The sequence below is a fragment of the Pinus tabuliformis genome, chromosome 4_1 (genome assembly GCF_031772625.1).
Source record: "Pinus tabuliformis cultivar Carrire ecotype Pingquan chromosome 4_1, CPIR1, whole genome shotgun sequence".
NCBI classification, from domain to species: domain Eukaryota; kingdom Viridiplantae; phylum Streptophyta; class Pinopsida; order Pinales; family Pinaceae; genus Pinus; species Pinus tabuliformis.
The window spans coordinates 179,425,815-179,438,570 of NC_142303.1; positions in this window are offsets into that span (position 1 = coordinate 179,425,815).

The window sequence follows — 12,756 nt, forward strand, 5'->3', positions numbered from 1 at the left end:
GACGGGAAGACTCCACGGACTGATCATTGATCTGCTCCATTACAACCTCTTTTTCCCTATGAAGGCTATTCTTAGATAAGCAATGTGAATTAATGTTCTTTTCTCTCTAAATATGTAAACAAGAGAAAGAAGAAAAATAATCAACCATACAAATAATCTCTTCAATAATAGGAGTAAGGTAAATGTTTCTGCGAGTGAGTCAGTTGATGGATAGCTCTATGTCCCTAATGATGTGTATATGTGAACACCCTTTCTCTTTTGTGAACAAGAACAAGTTTTTATAGGCAAGAAGTTTCACTCGTTCTGTCATTTGATCTCAGACCCAATCCCATTTTAAATTTAAAGAAGTGGGAAGAGGAGAGAAATAAAATAAAACCGCCACCACACTAATGGCCATTGTCTATGGAAGCTCCATCAAAATAACCCAATAAATTTGAAAACCAATACTTTCTAGGGTAATCACCTAGGGGGAAGTGGAGTCCTTTCCTTGGGGGAAGTAAGATAACCAACACCTCATTAGTTTTGTGACAGGGGACCGAAACCTTATCCATGAAAATCACCTTGTGCCTAGCTAGATAGACCCCATAACAAATAATTAGAGGGAGGGATTTGAAAGTATGATAGATGTGATGAGAGTGCCACGAATGCCATGTCCCCTCTAAGTCAGTACTAGTCCAAAGAATTGTGTGTCCAAGAGCAAATTCGAACAATTGCTAGACTTTCTGAAAGAAAGGACATTCCATGAAAATACGAAGGGCAATTTCCTCATTATTTTGATAGAGAGAGCACTCGAACATAAATCTCCATTGGAGGACATCCCAAGTACAAACCCTTTTCATCATGAGACACCACAAAAAGATTTTTTATTTCAAAGGACATTTGGCCTTCCATATAGCTCTCCACCACCATTTCTCCAGGAGATTCAATCTGTCAGCAATGAGGGAAACAAAGCTTAATTTAGGCATTTATATATCAGCAAGGGAAATGCATTAGATTATTCATTTGGTTTTTCCATTAGACGAATGGGACTATTGATGAGAGATTGTACATAATCTTGCCAAGAAACCTTGAATTCTTCCTCGATACCCAAATATTCAACTGAAATCCAACCTTAGCACCAAAATGAGAAGAGGTTTCAATTGGATATACGAGCTAGCTTGCAAAAAACATGATCCCTGAGCCAAAAAATCAAAAGGGGGAAGGGGGGAGGAGCACGTGACGATGACCGCTACTCGGCCAAGGGTCAAGACCAAGACAAACCTTATCTCCCTGTCTAATCCTCTAAGCAATCCCATTACCAATAATATCAAAATAATTAAGGATAACACGCCAAATAATGGAAATATTTGATCTTAGTTTGTCCAACCTCTGAAGCCAATCATCTCGACAGAAAGGAACAATATATTTCTTCTTGACCACCAAAGTCCACAAACTATCTATAGAGATCAACCTCCAACCACACTTTGTAGCCAAACCTTTTCAGAATTGCAATACTTTTTTTAGAACCCAACTACCTAGAGATTTTGGATTGGCGATGAGGTCCCATTTGGCCCAAGGAAAGATCCCTTTTTCATTTTTCCCAAACCAGAGAAAAAAAGAGCAAAATGTCCTAAATTTTTCAAAAATGCACTTTGGGATGGAAGCTAACGAGGCCTAGTAAACCGAAATGGCCTCTAGCACTGATTTAATAAGCATTAGGTGACCTGCACGGGATGACCATCTGTGACTCCATCGATTCAAACGAATATCCACTTTAGCAACTAACCAAACTCAATATTCTTTACAATAACCATTGGGTTTCAACAAAAAACCCAAGCATTTTAAGTCTTGCTCCATAGACCCATAGAAGTACAAAACAAACAATGACATGTGACATATTTACATCTCAAAAAGATTGTGATGTGAAATTGAGTATTTTTAAACATTTATAAACATGCCTATGACATGCCTAAATAGACAACAGATCCACTAACGCTGATGTATCCCAGACATCACCATCACAAAAAATAAGGATATCATCCACAAATAACAACTAAGTATAAGCAAGTTCTAGGAAATAAGCACACCATGGAAAGCCTCTCGACGCTTTGCACCATTGAGAAGCTCACTCAAACCCTCCTCCACTAGTAAAAAAGGAAGAGTAGATAAGGGGTAGTCTTGTTGCAGGCCTCGTTGAGCATTGAAGAAGGGGGGAGCCGAACCATTTATCAACATAGCAAAAGAAACATACTAAATACATGACATAACTAAATTAATGAAATCAAGGCATAAACCTAGATGAGTAAGCAAGAGTATGATGTAAATCCAATTTACTTGATCATAACCTCTTGATAAATTGACTTTAATAAAACCCCTTTCAAATTTTGGTTTTTGATATTGTGCAAGAATGGCCTCATTTTTTTGTTTACCTTCAAGGAAAGGAAATTGTTCAATGGAAATGTATCTAGAGAGAATAGGCTTAAGTCTGAAAGTGATTATCTTTGCAATACATTTGTATATAGCATTACAAATGGAAATAGGTTGGAAGTTAGAGAATGAGAGAAGTTGACTAGATTTCGGGATGAGAGCCATAAACGTAGAGTTGAAAGTAGGATAAATCTGGCCCTCCTTTGTACGTTCCTCAACAAAAACAATCAGATCTAGACCAAAAATATCAAAATACTCTAAAAGGAATTATACACCCCAACCATTCAGCCTATGAATTTTGTCTCTCGAAAAACTATGTAGCATCAATTTAAGCTCATCTAATGATACTTCCTCCATTAAATCACTACACTCCTCATAAACCATTCTAGGGAAGGACTGGGAAATTTGAATGACTTCAACTATTGAGGATACCAGAGGGGCTTTATATTTATCTTCAAAAAAATGGTTTTCCAAGTTTGCTAGACCATTGAAAGAAGAAATTTGAGAACCTGGATCATCCTAAAGACACCAAATAGTATTCATAAGACCATGGGAGGAAAAACTATAAGCAACATTGTCATAATTGAAAAGAATGGTTAAAATCCTATGTTTATTATGAAAAAACAAAGAGAAAAACTATAAAAATGGGGTTCGAAAAATGTCCACCATGAGCTTTATAGAGGCATTTTTCAAAATATAAGAGCATACACCTGGAGGTTATATTTGACAATAACCTCCTTCATAATTTTAAAAATCATTCTAAGTTATCTCCAAGAGTGTTCTCAAAATTGGTACTCCTCAGTTTTTAATTGAATTTGACTGGTTTAGTAAAATGCATGCCCAACCCTCATTCTTGAGTATTTTTTAGTGGTCCGAGTTGAAAATTATTTTTCTTTTAATTTGAAACATTCATTTACTTCTAGTTTCTTAATTTTGGATTTAAGAAATCTTGTTGTGTCAATACACAACAAGGTACCTTCTAAATGTAAAATGTTTGCTTAATTGACCAAAATGCAAGCCTATGTTCTATCCCGAGGCATTTTTAAGTGCTTTCAATTGTAGAGAATATCATTTTTCCTCCTTGTAACATCCCTGGTAAAAAATTCATGTAAAAGTTAATAAAGGAAAACTAATAACCACGGTTGATGGGACACTTATTCCAAGCTAAATGTTGGGAAAAATCATAGTGATGGGGATTGATGGTGATTGATTAATGGCTAAGGAAATTGGCAAAGGATTTGGAAAGGAAAAATAGCATTCTGGCACATTTATTTATGAAAATAATGGAAATTATGAGAAAAGGGAGGTGAAAGGTCACAGGCTGCATGTGAGGAGGAAAATGAAGGAAAATAATGGAAAATTAAAAAAATAAAGGCCTCATTAATAAAAAGGCTTCTGAGGATCAGTTCACAGAATTTTGTCAGTTCATTTTTGGAGCTCTCTCTCTATTCTCTCTCTCAAACACTTGAACACTTAGAGTTTTCGTAGAGCACTCTTGGAGGAGTGCGACATACTTGGAGTTTTGGAGAAAGAAGGAAAAGGAAGAGTAGGAAAGCGCAAGAGGGCATTGGGAGCAACAATTACAATGGATTTTTCTTGCAGGTACCGAGTTGCATGTATGTTTTCCTCACTAGTTTTGGCATGCATGTGGTTTATTGGTCATGATCCATCGTTGGCATGGAGGATTTCCTGGATTGATAGTGGATTTTCATAGCCTTGTCATTTCCTAGATAACCATGGTGTTGTGGGTTCATTTATTTATTTTTCTAGTTGGTTCTCATTTTCCCTTTAGCTTGGGTTAAGTTACTAGTTCCTAAAGCCTTAGTTGGACAAACACTCTAGAGCCCTGTAACAGCTTGGGTTGAGTTACTAGTCGTGGAGCCTTGGTTGGACAAATGCTTTGGAGCCCTTGGTGGGTTGAGTTACTAGTCGTGGAGCCTTGGTTGGACAAATGCTTTGGAGCCCTTGGTGGGTTGAGTTACTAGTCGTGGAGCCTTGGTTGGACAAATACTCTAGAGCCTAGTGAGATGTGGGTTTAGTTACTAGTCCTCGAGCCTTGGTTGGAAAAAATGCTCTGGAGCCCTGGAAGACTTAGGTAGAGACAAATCTAATGATGGTTTTTGATGTCTGACTGTGAGGTGAAATCACTGTTTGATGGGTTGAGTTGGTTTGGCCTCTGGAAGCTCTGGATGGCTTTGATTGATGCTTTTTATGAGATCCCACATTCATGCTTGGAATATGGCACGAGGTGGATTGGCTAAAGAGAGATTTGGCTCAGCCATGTCTATGGTCGAGTGGTTCATGGAAGTCTCGAACCTAGTTGGCCTTTGAATCATTAATATGAGGTTATTTCTCCTTGTTAATTCATGACTACTATACTAGTTTATATATGGATCATATGGCTCTTATTTCCTTGGTATTTCCATTATTATTATGTTGGTTATGAACATGTATTATGACAATGGATATGTATGGCTCTCATCATATTTTTACTTGTAAATGAATGAACAATGTATCTATGGCCTAATAGATGAAATTACAGCTAATGTATTGAGGCATCAATGCTTCTTAGCGATTCTCAGATAAGTATGAGACCCCTATGATCAGTTGTGCTGTTAAGACCAGTAGCTTTTATGTTTTGTGATATGTTTAACGAAGTGCCTGTCATGGCTAGTAGGGGTTCAGTCTAGTCCTTGTTGATGTTTCTACAAATGTATCATTGTTTTGTTGTGTAAATTCATTTCTAAAGGTGTCATTGAGTTCTGGGCAGTGACCTGGGCTCTAGGCCTGAAAAGTGGCACAAACCCTAGAGTCGTAAGCACAACACTGGGAAAAGAAGTCCTTGACACTCACTTTCCCTTACTGTGAGAGCATCTGGAGCCTCCTGGACACATGCAGGTCCATATCAAGGGAGTGTCCAAGGGTTTGATGCATTAAAAATTCAGTTGGTCTAAGGGGTTGGTCTTCTCTTAAAGTGCGCTTAGGCTTGGGAGGGCACAATTCTCTCCAACAGTGGTTGCTTGTTCATATAGAATTCAATTTTCACTGAGGAAGGCAGCAAAGGGCTAGGTCACTTATCTTAGGAAGTACTAATGCCTCGAGAAAGGGAGGAGACCTTAGAAAATACTTAATGCACAAGTATGGGAGGAAAATATACATCAATGAGCATCATGAATAAGATACACTCATCACCTAGTAAGAGGGATATTTCCTCTACAACTTGCACTAAGCAGGAGGACCAAGAAGAGCTCCCAAAAATGGCTAAGTGTGGGATCAACAGAGTAGGAGAAAGAAATGAATCCTAACATGACTCAAACATGGACCACACACATAAATTCTGTCAATATAAGCCAACAGAATGCCGAAGACTCATGAACAACAATCATACCATAAAGCAACAACAAAGTTACACCTATTTCTAAGTGAGACAGTTGAAACGACACATTACAACACTTAGAACACAAGTTATGACAAAAGTTTCGATTGAGACCAAAATGTGCACTAAGTTGTAGGAATGTGTCTAGCACATATTCTAATGATATGTAAGACCATCTAATGCATAAGAGTGCGCCATAAATAGCTTTGGTGACTAGCAAAGGTGCGACACATGTAGGAGTGAAAACAACAAAAGTGACTGTAATAACCCTGGTGAAAATTCGATGTAATAAAAGTAAATAAAGGAAAAATAATAAGCTGTAGTCTAACTAGCTGGAGGAATTACCCGAAAAGTTATGGAAATTCCAGTCATAGTTAGAGAAAATCCGGCAAGGATTTTGTAAATCCAAATTATAGTTGTTAAACTTCAAAATTTTAGGTGTCCTAGACATTTTTGATGGTGCTGAATCCATTTCCTCCATCAAAAACACGATTCAAACACTGCATCTACAACATTTTTTGAAAATTTTTTGCCCGAATACTAGCCACTGTTGGCTGTCTGGGCAATTTCTCCGCCTTAGTAGACAACTCCAAATAATAACCATGGATGATGGGACACTTATTCCAAGATAAATGTTGGGAAGAATCCTAGTGATGGGGATCACTTGTGATTGTTTATGGCTAAGGAAATTGGCAAAAGAAATGACTACGGCTTTGGAAAGGAAAAATGGAATTTTTGGCACATTTATTTATGAAAATAATGGAAATTAGGAGAAAAGAGAGGTGAAAGGTCATAGGTTGCATGTGAGGAGGAAAATGAAGGAAAATGAAGGAAAATGATGGAAAATGAAGGTAATAGAGGCCACATTCATAAAAAGGCTTCCGACGATCAATTGGTAACCTTTTGTCAGTTCAGTGTTGGAGCTCTCTCTCATTATTCTCTCTCTCTCATACTCTTGGAGACTTAGAGTTTTCTTGGAGCAAGAAGGCAAATGAAGAGAAGAAAAGCATAGGAGGGCATCATGTTCAGCAGCTACATCAAATTTTCTTGCAGGTATCGAGTTTCATGTATGTTTCCTTCTAGTTTTGGCATGCTTGGCATATGTATGTGATTTTTTGGTTGTGATCTGTCATTGGCATGGAGGATGGCCTAGATTGACAGTGGATTGCCTAGCCTTTCCATTTCCTCGATAGCCATCGTGATTGTGGGTTCATTTCATTGTTGTGTTTTTGGTTGGTTCTCATTTTTCCTTAGATTGGGTTGAGTTATTAGTCCCGTAGCCTTGCTTGGACAGATGCTCTGGAGCCCTAGAACAACTTGGGTTGAGTTACTAGTCCTGTAGCCTCGATTGGACAAACGCTCTGGAGCCTAGTAAACGTTGTAGGTTGAGTTACTAGTCCCAGAGCCTCGGTTGGACAAACACTTTGGAGCCCTCGATGGCTGGGATAGAGACCGATATGATGATGGTTTTGTGATGTATGACCATGAAGTGGAATCATTGTTTGATGGGTTGATGTGGATGGCCCTTGGAAGCCCTATATGAGTTTTGATTGATGTGTTCTATGAGATCCCACATTCATGCTTGGAATATGGCACGAGGGTGAATGGCTGAAAAGAAATCTGGCTTAGCCATTCTATGGTCGGGTGGAACATGGAAGTCCCATCCCAGGTTTGGATTTTGCATCATTAATGAAAGGTTATTTCTCCTTGTATTTCTATGAGAATTTTGATGGATTATATGTGGTATATATGGTTGTACATTCTGAGCATCTCTGCTGCTATTATGTTAGTTATGTATGTGTTTCATGACAACAACCATGTATGTATCTCATCATGTTCTTACTTGTGATTGAATGATCAATGTATGTATGACCTAATGGATGGAATAGAAATTGATCTGTTGAGGCATCAATGGTTCTTAGCGATTCTCAACTAATTATGAGACCCCTATGCTCAGAACTGTTATTTACACCTGTAGATTACACATTCCCAATATGTTTGACAAAATGTCTGTCATGGCTAGTGGGGGTCCAGTTAAGGTCTTGAACAAGTATTTGCTTTAGTACTATCATTTTCATGTTATTTTACTAATATGAAGAGATGGTTCAATTTTGGGCAGTGACCTGGGCTCTGGGCCTGAAAAAGTGGCTCAAATCTTGGGGTCACTGGCATACCACTAACAAATTTGGTCTCTGGTCACTCGTAGGAAAGTTTGTTAGAGTGACTTTGGGTTTCTGGACGGTGTCATTCTTATAACATGAGAGCAACTGAGGCTTAATTTGTCCAAAAGTTTAGTGGGACCCAAGGGCAAGTTGTCTAAAGTATTGGATTGGTTATTGAGGGCATTTTAGCTGGTGTTAAATGTCTGTATGGTTTGTTTCCATCGGTTCCACTTCCTTAATGTGACGTAGGAGGTCGAATCATATCATAGTGGCCTCTCATCACATGTTTACTCCGGCTAGACGGTTGCTTGGGTAGATGTGGGAGGAGGGTGTTACAGAGTGGTATTAGAGCATGGTTCACCCTAAGAGTGGATGGGTTATGTGTTGGTCATGAATGCATGTTAGTTGCATTGTGTCTCTCACACTTACATTCCATGATCTTATTGCATTTTCATGATGTTGTTCATGGTTAAAGTGATGTCATCATGTGAAACTTGAGGTTTTCATTGTGGAATGCAACATCGTGAGTGTATGACTGGTTACATTTCATTATATGTCAATTACACATATCATTGTAGTAGGTTTGGTTACACTCTTACATGTTGGTTACATTCTTGTATGCTTGGTTTCATGTATCATTCTTGCAGATTTGATTTCGAATATCATTCACTCATTCTTGATCATATGTGCTTAGGGATATGGGTAGTTGGTTACGTATTGCTTATGCATGTTCATGTTGCATGTGGTCAAGTGTACAATGATGTAGTGGTTGTTTTCATGCATGAGTTCGTGGTGTGTGTTGTTGTTGAGGTCATGCATTGATGATTAGATCCCAACTACAATGATGGTTGCATGGTCATATGCTTAGGTATTAAGTTCTATATGCTATCATGATTATGTTATACATATATCACACTGATTTGTTAAACTTGCAGACAAGGTATCCTCCCTGAGCTATACTAAGGTACGTTGGTTTGTCATGAATTGGTTTATTTGACATAGTATGCTTGCATGAAAGAGACCAAATGGCTAGTGAGATGGTAGACTACATAGAATCTCACTATGAATCAAATGAACAACATGGTGTGGGGCACTCTTTTGATTTGCCACACACATTGAAAATCTTGAAGTAAGAAATAAGGAGTTGTAAGGGAGATAATGACATAATCATACAAGCACGGGAAAAGCTAGCAGAGGTAAATGTAGTCATACTTCAGAGCTTGTCAGACTTGCAGCGACAGAGACCGCCTCAGATCAACCATGATTAAGAGGATAAAACTAATGGGGCATATGGTAGTAGATCGCGTGGTGGTCACACATCAGATAGTGATGACACTATCAGAGATGGAAGAATGTTGGACACTCCAGATAGGAGAATGGATAGTCACAGGTACTGTTCTAGTTCTGGTTCCAACAGGCATTATGATCGATATCATTATCATCCTTATAGGAGGAGTGATAAGGGGTATTTTCCAAATGAGTTTAAGAAAGAAAAACCACCCACTTTTGATGGAGATGTAAATAAATCGCAAGATGCAGAGGCATGGTTGTTAGGCATGATCAAGTTCTTAAGGTTGCATGACTATTCAGAGAACATGAAGGCTACAGTGGCTACATTTAGTCTCAAAGGTAAAGCAGACATTTGGTGCGAAGATGTGATGAACATCAGAGGTATACGTGAGGAGAGTTGACTTGGAATGAGTTTGAGCAGATATTCAAGATGAAGTATTGGTCGGAAAGATACTTTGATGACAGGGAAAAGTAATTTTATGAGCTAAAGATGGGATCCATTACAGATGATGAGTACACTAGTAGGTTCTTGGAGTTGCTGAGTTATGTGCCTTACTTCAAGGTGAAGAAGGCCAAGGTTTAGATATTCACCAGTGGGTCACCGATGGAATTCAAAGATAGGATTGAGTTCAATGAGCCTACATCATTAGAAGAGGCCATCCGGAATTTGAAGCATTGATATGAACAATCGAAGCACAGGTTTGAGGCTAAGCGAAATTGGAGAGGTAATGCAAAGAATAAAGGAAAATGGGACAAGGAGCAAGTAATACCATAGGATTCAAGTAACAAAGAGAATGCTGCACCACCCAAGAGGTTCAACTTATTAGATAGAGGACAGGGACACAGATATGAGGAGCAGAATAAGGAGCCCGTGCAATGTTGGACTTGTGGAGGACATCATTATAGGAAGGATTGTCCACAGTACCATAGTGGTATGCCTAAGATATATAGTGCGCAGGAGGTACAAAATGTTGGAGAAATTGGTCAAAGTATTCCACGTATCTATGCAACATTGGATAACAAAGAGGCCGAGCATTAGGCATCTATCATTGAGATGGACAGTAAGCTTTGTGATCAAGTTATTTCTATTTTGATTGACCCTGGATCTAATTATAGCTATGTTAGTCCTGACTTGGTGGATAAGTGTGGTTTGAGTAAGGAAGTGCATGTAGAATCTTAGTTAGTGCAATTGGCTATAGGTACGAAGAAACGAGTTCATCATTGGGTAAGAGATTGTGCATTTGATTTGGACGGTATTCCTACCGCAATGCATTTGAATGTATCACCATTGGGTTCATACAGTATGCTGTTGGGAATGGATTGGTTATATCTTCATAGAACCAAGGTGGATTATTATGATAAATCCATTGAGTGTGTTGATGAAAATGGGGAACCAAGAGTCTTATAGGGTAAGAAGAAAGCCACATCAGTTAGGATGGTGACAACTATGCAAGCAAAGTGTAGTTTCACGAAAGGGTGTAAGTTATTTGTATTACACATTTCTAGTGATAAGGGTAAGGAAGTTGAGGATATAGATGTGTTGATCAGGTAGCTAGTTTTACGGTAGTTTAACGATGTATTTCCTGAGGACATTACAAAGTTTCCACCTCACAAGGAGGTAGACTTTTCCATTGAGTTAGTGCAAGGGGCAGGTCCAACATCAAAATCACCTTACAATATGAGCAGGCCTGAGTTGATTGAGTTAAAATTATAGCTGAAGGAAATTTTGGAAAAGGGATACATTAGGTCAAGTGTATCACCATGAGGTGCACTGGTGGCGTTTGTGAAGAAGAAAGATGGTACACTCAGATTATGCATTGACTACAGGAAGTTGAACAAAGTGACCATCAAGAACATGTATCCATTACTGATCATTGATGACTTATTCGATCAATTGAAGGGAGCAACAGTGTTCTCGAAGATTGATTTGAGATCTAGATACCATCAGGTATGCATCAAATAAGAGGACATTTACAACACTGCATTCAGGACTAGGTATGGGCATTATGAGTTTGTTGTAGTTCCATTAGGTTTAACTAACACTCTAGCTACATTTATGTGCTTAATGAATAGTGTGTTGTGTCCATAGTTGGATAAGTTTGTTATTGTGTTCATTGATGATATACTAGTATATTCTAAAAATGAGGAAGAGAATGCCGAACATTTAGCAACAGTATTGAAATTGTTGAGAGAGAATCAGTTGTATGATAAGCTCAACAAGTGTAGTTTCTTTTAGAATGAGGTACACTACTTGGGGCACGTTGTCTCCAAGGAGGGCATTGTAGTAGATCCAGAAATGATAAGAGCCATAATGGAGTGGGTAGCTCCTAAGAGTGTGGACGAGGTGAGATATTTCATGGGGTTGGTAGACTATTATCGGAGGTTCATCGGGAAATTATTACAGATTTCTTATTATATCACATCATTGCAAAGGAAAGCTAAGAAGTTCAAATGGATAGAGGAGTGTGAGGCTAGTTTTGAGCTACTTAAGCAGTTGTTGACACATGCACTAGTGCTACAGATTGCAGATCCAGACAAATAATTTGTGGTATGCACAAATTCTTGCAAGAGAGGACTTGGTGGAGTCCTTATGCAAGGTGGACAAGTGGTATGCTACGAGTCGGGGAACCTATCCCATGGATGATCTTGAGCTGGAAGGGATTATACATGCATTGAAGATGTGGAGACACTATCTTTTGGGCAGGAGATTTACATTGATGAGTGATCACAGTGGTTTGTAGTATCTATTTGATCAACCGAATCTGAATGATACGTAAGCTCAGTGGTTGGCTAATATCAGTGAGTTCGATTTTGAGATCTGATATATCAAAGGTAAGGAGAACATAGTGGCAAATGCTCTTAGCATGAGAATAAAAGTAAATCACTTAGAAACTATGAACTCCTATGGGATAGATCTACAAGGTTGGATCTTGCAGGCAGGTTAGCGGGATGTCAGATATATGGAAATTGTGAACAAGTTACAACAGAATACAATAACATGTACAAGTGACTGTATAGGTACATATACAAGTGATAGTACAAGTATAGGTATAGGTACAGGTGTAGGTGCAAGTGCACAAAATATGAACTATTGTCTTACAACAAATCGATTGGTCAAGTTTTGAGATAGGATATATGTGTTAGATAGCAGTGAGCTCAAGAAGGTGATCTTGAGGAGTTTCATGTGAAACCTTATTCAGGTCACCTAGGTTATTAGAAGACACTGACATCAGTAAAGAGATTTTACTATTGGCCAAATCTAAAGAGGGATGTGGAAAAGTTTGTGGTTAGATGTTTTGACTGTCAGTGAGTGAAAGAAAAGTGTAAACATCCAAGTGGACTGCTACAACCAATTGCAATTCCGGAACGGAAATGGGAAGTAATTTCCATGGAATTCATTACAGGGTTGCCGAGGACAGTGAGACAACATGATTCCATCATGGTTATTATGGACAGGTTGGCAAAGGTTGCATACTTCATTTCGGTTAAGTTTACATTCTAAATTAGCAATGTAGCATAGGT